Source organism: Leuresthes tenuis, unplaced genomic scaffold (assembly GCF_036924035.1).
Source record: "Leuresthes tenuis unplaced genomic scaffold, fLeuTen1.0.hap1 SCAF_7, whole genome shotgun sequence".
Taxonomy (NCBI): Eukaryota; Metazoa; Chordata; class Actinopteri; order Atheriniformes; family Atherinopsidae; genus Leuresthes; species Leuresthes tenuis.
The window spans coordinates 34807040-34822666 of record NW_027325361.1 but is presented as its reverse complement, the minus strand read 5'-3'; positions in this window follow the sequence as shown (position 1 = coordinate 34822666).

Sequence of the window (15627 nt, the reverse complement as noted above, 5' to 3'; positions counted from 1 at the left end):
AAGAATGCGTGGTTACGCCATAGCATGGGGAGGCAGAGCATGTCCCAGCTGACATCAGGTAATGAACCTACACAACCCACACAGTCCTAGGGAGAACATGATGGACAGCACCATCAACAAGCTCTAAGTATATGTTTGTTTTTGTCTTTTTTTGCAGTGTTGTCAAAACTTCTTCTATTCCTTTTATCTTTCTGCTTAAATCCCACCCCCCTTTTTTCCAGAAAACTACATTTTGATTTGTCTTGTTTTGTTTTTTGTTCTTTTACACTATATTTTTTTCATTTAGACATGGTAATAATATGCACTCTGGCATATTTAATCACAAATACATCTGGTTTTACAATGTGTGTCCAGTGACTACTTGTATCTGGATATAGGTTTCTTGTTCTACTGTATATCCAACTTAACATGTAGCCCTCATCTCACAGTCAGTTGTTCGCAATAAATATTACATCTAGTGATGTTTCAGCAAATTCACCAAAGTGATACTGTATATATAGACATTAATGTGATAATAAAGATTCGACCAAGTCACATTGATATGTGTATTCTGAAATGCATTTCAGTAAGCTTTGTTATGACAGACAAGCAATATGAAAAAGAAGCAAAAATATATTGCTGCATAGCTCAGTGTCAGTGCACATATAGAGTAAAGGCATTCAAATGAATTCTTTTAGTTTCTGCCCCAGTCACTGTAAAAATTGAGCGAAAACCTGAAAAGTGGTAAACTGCTTGGATAAGAAAAGAATGAGTAATTTTACTGTGTGTGATAAAGCGTGATATCAAATGTGACAATAGCATCTGTGAATCATAAAATGTGTGAAGTCTGCGCAATGTGGCTAGTATTTTACCTTTGATAATTATTTATTTAGTTTTCAATTCAGCTTTGAATTATCTTGACTTTGCAGACTGGCCTTTCAGGTAAACTATACAAGTATATAAGATACTATATATATAACACAATTAGTATTTATTTAAATAAAAACAAAGCCTGTGTGAAAAATATGACAAAATAAAACAGAAATTACTTTCTAAAGAGGGCCAGTTCACCTTTTACGTATCTTAACCCTCCTATTAAATGTTGGGTTCAATTTGACTCCATTTAATGTCTCAAGATAAATGACTGACATTTATTTGACATTTTTCCTAAAAAAACATAATGATATGTTTTGCCATGTCCTGCACACATGTTGCACGCATGGGTGTGGTTTATCTGTAATAAATATTTCTAAATATCAACATTTTATACACATTTGTTTTAGTTGTTTTGGATGATACTGTCGTCACTATAACGTGCAATTTTATAATCTTCAAAAAGCTTTAGGGCCCTAACCTAACATTACCATAACTGTAGGAGTGTGAGAACCACTGCTAGTAAGAGAAAACATGTTTCGTAAAAATATGGTTCCTGCGAAAACATTGATAGTTCACCAAACAAAAGGATGGAGCAAACATAAAAACTTGCTCAGCAGCCTTGTAAACACTTTGAAAATTACTTCTGGTGTAGTCACATCTCTGCAACCATGAAAGTGACAGAGGAGAATGTGTCTGAGACAGAGGATGATGTTTAGGAGGACCCTGAACATGAGCCATCCTCCTCTGATGAGAATGAGACCTTCAGTTTTGACCCTTCTGTTGAGTTATCAAAATGGTTCCAGGTCCCACCAAATACATACTATGCCCAACTCATACAATCAGCATTTGATCTCTTCATAACACCATCACTCAAAAAGGATATATTTGAGATGACAAATTTAGAAAGGAGGTGTGTGTATGGTAACAGTTGGAAAGACTTGGATATGACCTACATGCAAGCAAACACTGGGTTGCTCCTCTTGGCAGGAGTGTACAAGTCAAAAGGTGAAACAACAGGAAGCCTTAGGGTTGCTGACACTAGAAGGCAAAATTTCCACCTACCATGTCTCTAAACACATCTTTCCTCGTGTGTCATATGCTTTAAACAAGACATAGAAACAAGACAGGGCCAATGAGAGTGTGACAAACTTGCAGCAATATGGGATGTATTGGACAAGTGGGTTCAGCGATTGCCCTTTCTTTGCCCACGTGACTGTGGATGAATATCTGGTTGCATTTTGTGGCCGCTGTCCCTTCAGACAATACATGCTGAGAAAACTGGCCAAACTAGCCAAATACAATATCAAAATATGGGCAGCATGTGATGCACAGTCCAGCTATGCCGAGACTGGCTGAAGGACTGAATGGACATGTGATAATTTTTTTACATCGTACAACCTGGGTAAGGAACTGCTGAAAAGAAATGTTACCATGTTGGGGACAGTGAGAAAAAAAAAACAAGCCAGAGCTTCCCTCTGACCTGCTTGTGATGAGGAACATGAAGGTCCACATCTGGAAAGGCACAATCAAAGCTGAAAGGTATATATACTTTTTAGAGCAGCATATCCTCCTATCCAGGTTATGTTTTTTCAGCAAGACAATGATGCATACTATATCTATTGCACCAGCATGACAGAAAACTGACCTTTACACACCCTTTACACACCCATTGAAAATATTTGGCGCAATACACAAAATACAACAAAGACCCAGGACTGTTGAACAGCTAGAATCCTATATAACAGGAATGGGGCGACATTACTCTTCAAAATGTCCAGCGACTGGTCTATCAGTTTTCAGATGTTTATGGACTGTTGTTAAAAGAGAAGGGGATGCTACACAGGGGTAAAAATGACCCAGTAACTTTAAAAAAATAATAATTTAACATATTATTGCCATCAAAGTCAAGATTTGCTAATATATTAGCAACAAATAAATTCTTAATGTTTTTTATGTTCTACTGTGCTAAAAAATATTTTTCATGAAATTTAAAAATAATGTTTGTTTTCAAGTTAAGAATGTTGGAACATGTTGGATACAAAGAAAAATAGCGAACATTAGAACGGCCATTAGAACCATGTACTAGCAATAGCAACACCAACTCGTCATAAATCAACTTCAAACACAATGACACATTGCAATGGGGCATGATCATCAGACCTCTATTGCAGTGAAAGGCTTACATGTGAAAGCTCTTAAATGGTTTTTAATGTTTAATTAAAATCTTGCTTCTGAAAGAAGGACAGTGTAGGATAGATAAATAAAGATAACATAATCAGATTTCATTATTTAAACAATAGCCTTCCAGCACAGTGTACAGTGTGTAAACGAAAAACAGCATTTTTTTTGCCTTTCACAAGAACATGATATGTTATTTAATAAAAGTGCATGTATGAGGTAAAATCCCTACAAGCAAGCGTGATGCACATTGTATGTCAGAAATATTTCTTTTGGGTGTTATATGCTTGCAAAACAGTAAAATGTGTGAGTAAAGGAACCCTCTTTCTGTCTTGAGAAATTTGACTTAATATTCATTAAACAACTTTGAGATCAACAATAACTGTATAAATGAATGGGATTAAATTCATAAAGCTCTAATTTACCGCTAGCTGGATAGAATATTCATTTCTTTTTGTCTTTATTGTAGCTGCTCTTATATTTTGTTTACACATGTTGCTTCCTGTAACACAAACTGAGATTTTGAATCATTCATCAGTGCTTAATGTTTTATTGGTTTTGAGCATGTAATGAGTTTAGTTTTACATTACAGGGCTGTAAAAGCATGACAGGAGCTATGCGAGTTATGACAAGTCTGCCTTTTGGGGCTCGTTTAAATTACTCATGGGTCTTTTCTGTTGTTTTGGGGGTTGCACTATGTTTTCTCCTAATTATCACACAAATACAGGCACTATTTCCGATACAAAGAAAAAAAATGACATTTTCTTTTTGTTCTAATTGGAAAGCAATCAGAATCCATTTAATCCTCCTTGGAATTCAATGACATTTCCCACTCTTCACCAATGAAGAACAAATTATGCCAGAGAATGACATTCCGAGAGTAGGTGGCCATTTGGAGCAGAGTGTAAAAGATCAATAGAGCATGTATTTATGCTCTCTGTCACTGCTATATGTGGGTGTGTGCATGTATTTCTTTGACCACGTGGACACCCAATGTGGGCTGTTCATCCATAGTGCCCTGTAGGAATAGCTTGATAAAGGGGGCTTATTTAACATAATTAAAAAAAAGAAAAGCATTTCATCTTGGCACATCAAAAACACTGGCCTGATAACCCACTCTTTAATTCAGCACAATTGTTTGATCTCGATTTGCTACAGCTTTCCTCAGGGTTATTGTCACAGGCAGTACAACAGTTGGGTTTTGCTATATACTTGAACTGTTTTAGAAATAGAACTGTTACAAATTCTTGCCCCTTTATAAAACAATGAGTAGAGTAAAGCTGATTGCAATATGTGAAAGGAAAACATGAAAATGTGGTCCTACTGATACATACTGTTTCAATTTAAGAATTGAGAGGATTCATAACAAACTTTACTTGTCAGACCCAACTTGGCCTGAGAGATAGTTTAAAAAAAAACCCAAAAACAAACAAAAACACATAGCATAAGATCTTTTTTCTTCAAGCGCATGATGTAAATCTGTCTCCTTGAAAAAAAGTCTTAATTAAGCACAAAGTTGTTTATAGTGCCATGACAGCTTGAATTCAGAGGTTTTCCCATCACAGATCCCTGATTCAGTGCTAATCAAAAATGTCCCCATATTTGCAAACAGTTCAATCTTCAGGCTAATAACTTCTCCGAGAACTCCATCTCAGCCTCCGAGGAGGAGGAGGAGTTGTCTCCCCCAGAGGATGACCTCTCCTCGTCAGACACGTCAGATGACGGGGAGGACAGAGGCTCTGTATTGGCATTCCCACTGGAAGGCTGATCAGGGTGCCGACGATGGAACTCCTGGATGAGCCACGCATCCGAGATGTGACGAGCCGAGACCCATGACCTCTCCTCGGGACTATATCCCTCCCAGTCGACGAGGTACTGGAGACCCCTCCCGCAGCGGCGAGAGCACAGCAGGTTGTAAATTCTGAAAGCAGGGCCCCCCGTCAATCATCCAGGGAGGTGGTGGCTGAGAAGCAGGCATCAACGGGCTCTTTAGAACTGGCTTGACCATTGAGACATGGAAGGTTGGGTGGATCCACTTGGCTTGAGTCTATCCATCACAAGGTTGACAAGCTTCTCAATAACAAACGGCCTCTGACCCATACGGTTCAGTTCTTTAGCAGCATGGAAGAACGGGAAGAGCCTTACACGAGATCAGGTAGCCGAGGCAAGGTGTCCAAAGCCAGAAGAACCAGCTGATGGGGCAGAGGGACCGAGCGAGCAGCAGAAGAGCTGGGGCCAGGCGGGGAGTCGAAGCCAGGAGAACAGACAGATGCCAGAGACGCTGAGGCAGAGCATGTGGTTGGGGACAGAAGGCAGGCCAGGTCGGGTGGCAGGCAGGTGGCTACTTATTAGATTTAAAAAAAAAAAGTTCTGCTTTGAAGCAGATAGGTCACACTTTCCCCCTTAACAAGCATTTTTAATCATTCTTTGTTCTTGTCCTAACAATGCATACAGCAAAAGCTTTGTTCATTGTCTGTGTTGAATTTAATTGGAATTCGCCAAGTTTCTGCATCATTTGAGACAGAGCAATTGTAAACTGTCGCACATTCAAGGCCCAGTTTCTTCATATACACATTCTTGTGCTAAATAAGATACATTGGACTTGATTGGAGTTCTGTTTACAAGTTTAATTACCAGATTATTTTGGATTAAAACAACATTTGTTAATACGTTTAACAAGTTAAGGCTTTCACAAGTAAATGTAAATAATAAATGCTAATTCAGTGAAATGATGCAAGCTTAAGACTTATAAAAGAAAAGATGCAATTATACTTATGTTAACATATTTAAATAAATGCTTTGTGAAAGCATCCTATTTCTACAAGGGACCTTTCCTCCATGATTGAACCAAACAAAATATATTTGAGAGGATCTGATGTTTATCTCAGCCTATCTACATGAATATCTTCAAGCTTAACAAAATCTGGCAGTTGCCCTGTTCTCTCTGGAAACTTTTCTCTGCTCCTCTGTCACGGGGGAGGAAGTTGTTTTCTTGCAATAATCCACCGACGGACTGCTAACCACCCTCTCCACCGATTGCAGTTCTTTCCTTATAGCTACGATGGTGAGCGGTACTGATGAGCCACAGCTTAGATGCACAATTAAAAACAACATTTATGATAAAACAAAATGTCCGCTCTTAAAAAGGGGCGGGATCCCTCCTTAAAAAACACAATTAAAAAAAACTATTAAAAACTTTACTAAAACGGCACAGTCTGTGCGCCACGACCATTGTCATTGCCACGTCATCCGCCACTCCACCTAATCCCGTCTCCGTCCTACAGCGTCTCCTGGCTGGTCCGCTCAGCTGGTCCCCGGTGCTCCCAGCAACGGTCGTGGACCTAAAAAACAAAGAACATGGCCAGCAGACAACTATGCGGACAGGAGGGTCACTCGATCGGGTAGCGGGTGGGCTGGAGCCTATCCCAGCAGTCATCGGGCGAAAGGCGGGATACACCCTGGACAGGTCGCCAGTCCATCTAGCTCAAATCATAATAAACACAATTGTAACAAAAAAAACCCACAAAATATAAATAAACATGCAACTTAAACCAAATACACAATGCATAACAGAACCAAATATAAGAAGCAGTGGATCACACTCGTGACACCTCTCTTCAGGCTTAACAGGTCAACATCAGTTTTCTGTACTTCTGTTCAATTCTGTGAAGAATTATGGATATCTTCATCGTCAAGGAAATGGCACCATAGAGTTAGTTTTATTTCAGTAGTAATCTGTCAGGTTCTGCATTGTCCAACTCTTGTTAGTGACCAGCTCGTCACAGAGTTCAGATTTTCCCTCAGCCAGCTGGAAAGTAAACTAAACTAACTTGATCTGAAAGTGGAGGACCACGGTCAATGTCTAGCCCTTGAATTTGTCACTGACGACAGGAGTCAGTGCATCCAGGAGCTTGAAGTCATATGTACTTGTTTAAAAGAAGGTAACTCCAACTAAATTTACCAATCTGTAGTGGCATGTCGGCAAAGTAATTTTCGTGTCCATGACTAGGGGTGGGAATTGTTAAGAATTTAGCAATTCTGGTTCCATTGTTGATATCGCTTATCAATTCGGTTCCTTATCGGTTCTGTTTTCGATTCTCATCCAGTTATATGTAGTACAAATGGCTTTAGTTGCAGTAACACTTTTAATTTCAAGTATGCACCAACATTTTATCTATTTTCGCCCCTGTCATTTTATTTTTCCCTGCCTCGATGAAAGGGGTAGCTTCAGGTATGCGGGAGCTTGCCTCTGATCCTGCCTCTGAGCCTGGCTCTCTCTTGCAGTCCTCCTCAACTAAATATTAATATCAGATGGAAATTATTCACACAGTATGTCGCTAAAATTATTGCAATCAACCTGGAAACCTGAAAATCAAACCTGGAAGTTTCTGCAGGCAAGAGTGATATATACCCCCCGTTGGGCAGGCCGGTTGGACGAGTCACAGGAATGGGGTCTTTCATTGATAATATTATTATTAGTGTTGTTGTTATTAGTCACTGCTCTGCTCAGACTCATGGGAGACGTGCTTGTTTCCTGCTGTTTCCATAGCGATAGCGGGGTCAGAGAAATTTATATTCTAATTTATTTTTCAGCTTGAGATATACAATGTGTGTGTGACAAAAGACCCAAAAGCATGACTGTCACGCTCAATGCGTGAGACTTGAGAGCTTTGCACTGTGTCACGAGGTCCCCGCCATTGTTTAGCAGCGTGTCAAAGACTTTACATTTGTGCAAAGTAATTGAATGCTGTCTTCAAATGTTTCAGCATATTGGAGTTATTTCCCTCTTTTGATGTGATCAAAGCTCTGCACGTGTTGCAGCCGGCCCTAGTATTGTCCTTTTTTGTGAAATATAACCAAACTTTGGAGCGCTTCTGCCTCAACGCCATGTTGGTAACATTCTGAGCCAAAATACAAAATGTGTGCATGACATCATCGCGCAAATCCATCAGACATTAGCAGAACCTATAAACCGAATTGTTTGGTATGCGGATTAACAATTCCACGGAATCAAACTACTAGGAACTACTGGGATTCCCATCCCTATCCATGACCTATCTGAGTCTGCCAAAGAGGGATGCCCAACAGAATTATTTGCGAACCTGCTCTGCAAGATATTTGGCAAAGTAATACTACAACTCCTCCAGTGTTTGACAGAGCTCATCACTCCTTTGCAGCAAAACCGAAGTCAGGCCAGCGACCAAGCCCAGTCATCCTTCACCTTCACCACTACCAAATCATCAGAGAAGCCTGGTGAAAAGGAGCTCTCATTTACAAAGGACAGCAACTCAGAGTTGTGGATGATTACTGTCCCGAGGTACTGACACAGATGGTGGAATGCAAGAAGGTAATGTCAGCGCTATATAACCATGGACTCAAATCAATGAGGGGCCGTCAGGGACATTATTCAGAATGACCTCACACATACACGTGAAATGCTCTTACATACACTACTGAAACACACACACACAAACAACTGAAACACATTCACACACACAACTGAAATGCTCTCACACACACTACTGAAACACACACACACTCATGACTGAAATGCTCTCACACTAGTGAAATGCTCTCATACACACGACTGAAATACACACACACATACTAGTGAAATGCTCTCATACACACGACTGAAACACACACACACTACTGAAATGCTTTCATACACACAACTGAAACACACTCATACACACTACTGAAATACTCTCAAACACACTACTGAAACACACACACATACACTACTGAAATACTCTCATACACACTACTGAAATACTCTCATACACACTACTGAAATACTCTCATACATACTACTGAAACACACACACACACACACTACTGAAACACACACACACACACTACTGAAATACACACACACACACTACTGAAATACTCTCATACACACTACTGAAACACACACACACTACTGAAATGCTCTCACACACACTACTGAAATACTCTCATACACACTACTGAAATACTCTCAAACACACTACTGAAACACACACACTACTGAAACACTCTCATACACACTACTGAAATACTCTCATACACACTACTGAAACACACACACACTAGTGAAATGCTCTCATGCACACGACTGAAACACTCACACACATTAGTGAAATGCTCTCATACATACGACTGAAACACTCACACACATTAGTGAAATGCTCTCATACACACGATTGAAACACACACACACTACTGTAATACTCTCACACACACTAGTGAAATGCTCTCATACACACTACTGAAATGCTCTCACACACATTAGTGAAATGTTCTCATACACACAACTGAAACACCCACACACACTACTGAAATGCACTCGCACACACTACTGAAACACACTCGCACACACTACTGAAATGCACTCGCACACACTACTGAAATTCTCTCATAAGTACAAGTGAAATGCTCTCTTACACACATAACCTTTTGCATATACTACTAAAAACCTTTACCTCATACAGTGCAGTAGTGAATATGAAAATTACAGTTAAACAGGAAGGCCTTCCTGTCATCTGACGGAAACAGGAAGACTCCATCCAGGGAAGTGCAAGTGTTCTTGCTGAGTTTGAAGTACTTCAACACTGGCTTCAACCACAATGTGTGTTCATCTGATATTCTTTGTTTTTCAAGTCCAAGCTTTATTTTTTAAAGTGAGAGGCAATGAAGAGAATGTTGTCGTTTTTTTCTGCAATGCATTGAGAGGCTGCAAAGAGAGGAGTCCAACAATTTCCACCAGGAGAGGCTTTATAGAGAGCTTAATGAGCATACTCAAACTCTAGCTACATTTATTGCTGTGTTTGATGATAGGGATGCCAGTGACTTTCTAGGGTCATTGTATGGATGCTTTCACAACTTGGTGCATGAACATGAGGCCAGACAGAGATCCACTGGAGTGACATGGGTGATATATTGTTAAGTCACACATATTCGCTGCAGCTTTTGTTCATCTTATTTTCACAAAGAATGAAGTTTGTATGTGATGCCCTAACTTTTCTCAGGGCCAAAAAAATCTTTTTAAGCAATTTGTCAACATCGAACCAGGCCTCATTGGAAAGAAATTAGACTTTTCTTATCTTTCACACTTTTTTAATCTTTGGAGCAGTGACATCTTAACTCCTTTGTGACATCTTAACTCCTTTGTGACATATTAGCTTTGTTATTTTAGAACCTGCAGAATAAAAGATCCTGCATTTGTACACTCTCTGCTTTTAGCACAACAAAAAAAATTATGTTTATGTTTTCATTGATTATACTGGAGTAACAGCACAAACATGGTGACCTGTAGGGCTGAGTGATTTTATTAATTTTTTTTTTTTCAAAAATATTTTTATTGAACTTTTATATATATTCCACTTATATAGAAAGACAACAATCAAACCAATTACATCCATACAATAAACAGTCACAATATCACAAGACATTTCACATATTTCACATGTTATAATTGGCTTTGATCTTAGACATTATAAATTCATATTCTGTATTTTACTAAATAACCTATGTTCCTAGCTGGTACTTTTCCACTCTGCTCATACTGCACAACAGATGACCTTAAAAGGGTCCAAGACCTTAAATAAGACTAATAAATACTTTTTTAATCAACGATTTCTCCAGCTTGTTCTTGGGCTTCCAATGAAAAAATCGGGCTAACACACACATTCAAAGCAAACAGCACACACAAACACTCAACTACGCACATCGATACAGCAGTTTCAAGTTTGATTGTGGATTTTAACATTTAAGTAATATAAGTCATTCTTTCATTCTTTCCAACACCGTACAAGATGCCATCTCCTTTTTCCACATTTTTATCGAGGGCACATCCATTTTTTTCCAAAACAGAGCAATCATCCTCCTGGCCTGTAGGAGTCCAAAATCAATTAAAATTGACTCTTTAGGATTGACCATAAGGTTTTCTGGACATATACCAAGTATACAAAGTTTTGCCTGATGAGGTACCTTCACTCCAACAATCACAGTTAAAGCTAGAACAATTTCTTTCCAACAGTTTTTTATTTTTGGGCAGTCCCATACACAGTGGTACAGCGTACCCTTTCCTTCCAAGCACTGAATGCACGTGTCTGGCATATCAGGGGACCATTGGTTTAACTTAACCGGGGTAATGTATGTTCTCATCAACCATTTGTATTGTATTGATTTCATTCTAGAGCTGATTGATTGTTTTTGGGCTTTGAAACATGCCTTTTCCCAATCAGCCTTTTACATGTCTTCCTGAATATACAGTCTCCATGCCTCTAGCGTGTCAATGGTGGACTCTTTATCATATGACATCAAAGCTGTATAGAATAAAGAAATTAGTTTCCTACCGTGTAGGTGCTGAAGTGTAAGGTCTTCAAGATGTGATAGTGGTGGTTCAGTAACTACATTCTTATATTTCGATAAAATAAAATGTTTAAACTGCAGATACTTAAAAAATGTTTTCTAGGAATAGAGTACCATATTTTTCGGACCATAAGGCACACTTAAAATCCTTTCATTTTCTCAAAAATCGACAGTGCGCCTAATTCTGGTTGTGCTTTCTGACCTCAAACCGATTTTATGCGGTACACGGTGCTCAAAAATCTGTCAAATGTTTTAGCACGGTCTAAGCTACAAAGCTGCACTGCTTGATGGATTGAGCATTACGCCCACCGTAGTCACAAGCCTCGCGGAGTAATACGATCTGTGCTCCAACATTAAGGTGTGTGCATTCATTCATTCACTTTCTATACCTGATACCCCAAAAATGGCTCCTGTTAAGAGACATGCTTACGAAGCGGACAAACTCAAAGCTATCAGTCACGCAAGTTGAATAAAGTTTGACTTATCTGAGTTTTGTGTCATTTAATGCGCTTTATAACCCGGTGCGCTTTATGTATGAAAATAGACCCCTTAGCAGTCAATCACTGATATTGCGGCTTATAACCTGGTGCGCTTTACAGCCCGAAAAATATGGTATGCTTGGCACATCTGATCAAATGTAAGAAGATTACCATCCATATAAAGGTCGTCTATTTTTCTGTGCACCATTATCTGCCCAGATTTTGAATCCACCGCCTGCCCTTCCTGCCTTGAAATATGTATTGCCCCATATGGGGGAGAAACGAAAGATGGAAGGCGTGTCTCCAATATGCTGATGTGCTTTGTACCAGACATCAACAGTGTTGCTGATGAAAGGGTTCCCTGTTAAATTTTTTCAGCTTCTTTGGGTCTGCAGAATACATATAGTTTACTGGGCTTTGCTTTGTGGTAAGACGTATTGCATCACTTCCTCTTGCCTTGTGTGTGTACTGTGACATTTCTTGCTCCTCTTGAACTACTAATAATCACCTTATTTCTCCCTATAATTTACACATCTTGCATTGTTAACTCTATCGCATACTTGTTATATTCTAACGCTCACTCTTGCAGATCTTTAGTCTTTATTTTTCACTTTTTAGCAGTGTGTTCTCTAGCTTAGCATGGCTACCAGTTCTATTCCTCCATCTCCTGCTTTCACCTGGTCTATGTGTCAGATGTTTAATTACTCCTCTGCCTCCTTTAGTGGTAATGGTAGTGGTCTTTTTGTAGTTTTGGAGTCAAGCTTATCTGAATTGGAAGCTTGGCTCTGCACTGTTGAAAACCACCCGATAGCGAGCCAGGCGCCTTTAGCCAGTGCGGAGCCACCTAGCCTAGCTAGCTCTATTAGTCATCCCCCAGCAGATCCCAAGCAGTCAGGATGTCAGAGTGGCTGGGTGACAGTCAGGAAGAGGATGTTTCAAATAGATTTTCCCCACTCAGCGACACACCCGCTGAGGACAAAACTCTGGTAATTGGCAGCTCTATAGTCAGAAACGTGGCATTAGCGACACCAGCGACCATAGTAAATGTATTCCAGGGTCCAGAGCGGGTGACATAGAATCCTATTTAAAACTGCTAACTAAGGATAAGAGTAAATACAGAAAAATAGATTCATATAAATATGAATTTATAATGTCATATTCACGTCGGTGGTAATGACACCCGGTTATGTCAATCGGAGGTCACTAAAATTAATGTTGCATCCGTGTGTAATTTTGCCAAAACAATGTCGGACTCCATACTTTTCTCTGGACCCCTGCCAAATCTGACTAGTGATGACATGTTTAGTCAGCAAACAACGTGGGCTACATAGATAATTGGCAATCTTTCTGTAGAAAACCTGGTCTGATGAGGAGAGATGGCATAAAAGTTGATTTCATCATCCTTTTCTTCAGTACCATGTGCAAATATGTCAGAGAATGGTTACCTAAATTTTACTCCAGTAGACCTTGACCCTCTTGTTGACAGAACCTCTGAAAAGAATTAACAGCTGCGTGCGTTAAAGCAGACTCCAAGAAATCTGGAGAGACAGTGGCGTTCCTATAATTCAGAAGAGTCTCAATTAGTCTGGAATGATAGTTTAATAATGTGTAAGAAAGCACTTTGTAAAGCTAGAACTGCTTATTATTCATCATCGACAGAAGAGAATAAGAATAATCCCAGGTTTCTTTTCAGCACTGTTGCCAGGCTGACAAAGAGTCCAAGCTCTGTTGAGCCATGTATTCCTTTAACTCTCAGCAGTGATGATTTCATTTTCATGAGAAAATTGTTTCTATCAGAGAGGAGATTGATGGAATCCTTCCCACTATTATCACTGATGTATCATCAAGTGCAGCAGCTTTAGAAGCATCTTTAGAACCTGATTTCTATTTAGACAGCTTCTGCCCAGTTGATCTCTCTGAGCTAACAACAGCAATAGTCTCTTCTAAACCATCAACTTGTATTTTAGAACCAGACTGTTCAAGGAGGTTTTCCCCTTAATTGACACTTCCATATTGGATTTGATCAATCTGTCTTTGTTGACAGGATCTGTACCTCAGACTTTTAAGGTTGTTGTAATTAAACCTTTACTTAAAAAACCTACTCTTGATTCAGAAGTGTTGGCTAATTATCTACCTAAATCCAATCTCCCTTTTTTGTCTAAGGCTCTTGAAAAAATAGTTGCAGCTCAACTTTGTGATCATTTACATAGAAATAATCTGTTTGAAGAGTTTCAGTCAGGATTCAGAGTGCATCATAGCACAGAAACAGCACTGGTGAAAGTTGCCAATGATCTCCTCTTAGCCTCTGATCGCGGACTTGTTTCTGTACTTGTCCTGTTGGATCTCAGTGCTGCTTTTGTTAGGATCGATCACAGCATTCTGTTACAGAGACTTGGCCATGTTATATTTATAGTGATATTTATCTGATAGATTTTTGTTCTTGTAAATGAAGAATCTTCCTCACACACCAGAGTAAGTCATGGAGTTCCTCAGGGTTCTGTGCTTGGACTGATTCTTTTTACTTTATATATGCTTCCATTAGGTAACATTACTAGACAGCATGGCATAAATTCCCATTGCTATGCCGATGATACTCAGCTGTACTTATCTATGAAACCAGATGAAACCAATAGGTTGGTCAGACTACAAGCATGTCTTAAAGACAAAGGCCTGAATGACTCAGAACTGTCTGCTTCTAAATTCAGACAAAACTGAAGGACCTGAGTGCTTCAGGGAGAAATTGTCTAGTTATAAAGTTACTCTAGATGGCTTCTAGTTCTACAGTGATGAACCTTGTAGTTATTTTTGACCAGAATTTATCATTTGGCGCTCATATAAAACTGGTTTCTAAGACTGCCTTCTTTCACCTTCGTAATATTGCCAAAATCAGGAACATCCTGTCTCAGGGTGATGCAGAGAAACTAGTTCATGCATTTGTTACTTCAAGATTGGACTACTGGGATTCTTTATTATTGGGCTGTCTCACATATTCTCTGAAAAGTCTCCAGCTGATCCAAAATGCTGGAGCCAGAGTTCTGATGAGAACTAACAGGAGAGATCATGTTTCTCCAGTTTTAGCTTCTCTTCATTGGCTCCCTGTTAAATTCAGAATAGAATTTAAGATTCTTCTTCTCACATATAAAGCTCTTAATGACCGAGCTCCATCATATCTTAAAGATCTCATTGTAAGATATTTTCCTAACAGAGCACTTCGCTCCCAAACTGCAGGTTTACTTGTTGTTCCCAGAGTTTCTAAAAGTAGAATGGGAGGCAGAGCCTTCAGTTATCAAGCCCCTCTCTTGTGGAATAAGCTGCCAGTAAATGTCCGGGAAGCAGACACCCTTTCCACTTTTAAGATTAGGCTTAAAACTTTCCTTTTTTTATAAAGCTTATAGTTAGGAATGGCTCAGATAATCCTGAAACATCCCATAGTTAAGCTACTATAGGCTTAGACTGGTGGGGGACCTCATCTGTCACACCTTTCCTCACTTTGCTCTCTTTTTCCTCCTGTTTAATTTCTCAATTGATTTTATGTACATGTGACATTATTGTGGTCATTAACTTGTGTTTCCCTGTTCCAACAGATATCCTTTGAATGGTGTTATGGTGTTTTTTTCCCTCCTCTTTTCTGTCTTCTCAAACCCCAGCTGGTCGAGGCGGATGGCCACCTTTCCTTAGTTTGGTTCTGCCAGAGGTTTCTTCCTGTTTAAAGGTATTCACTCCTTTTCACAGTCGCCTCAGGCATGCTCAGGACGGG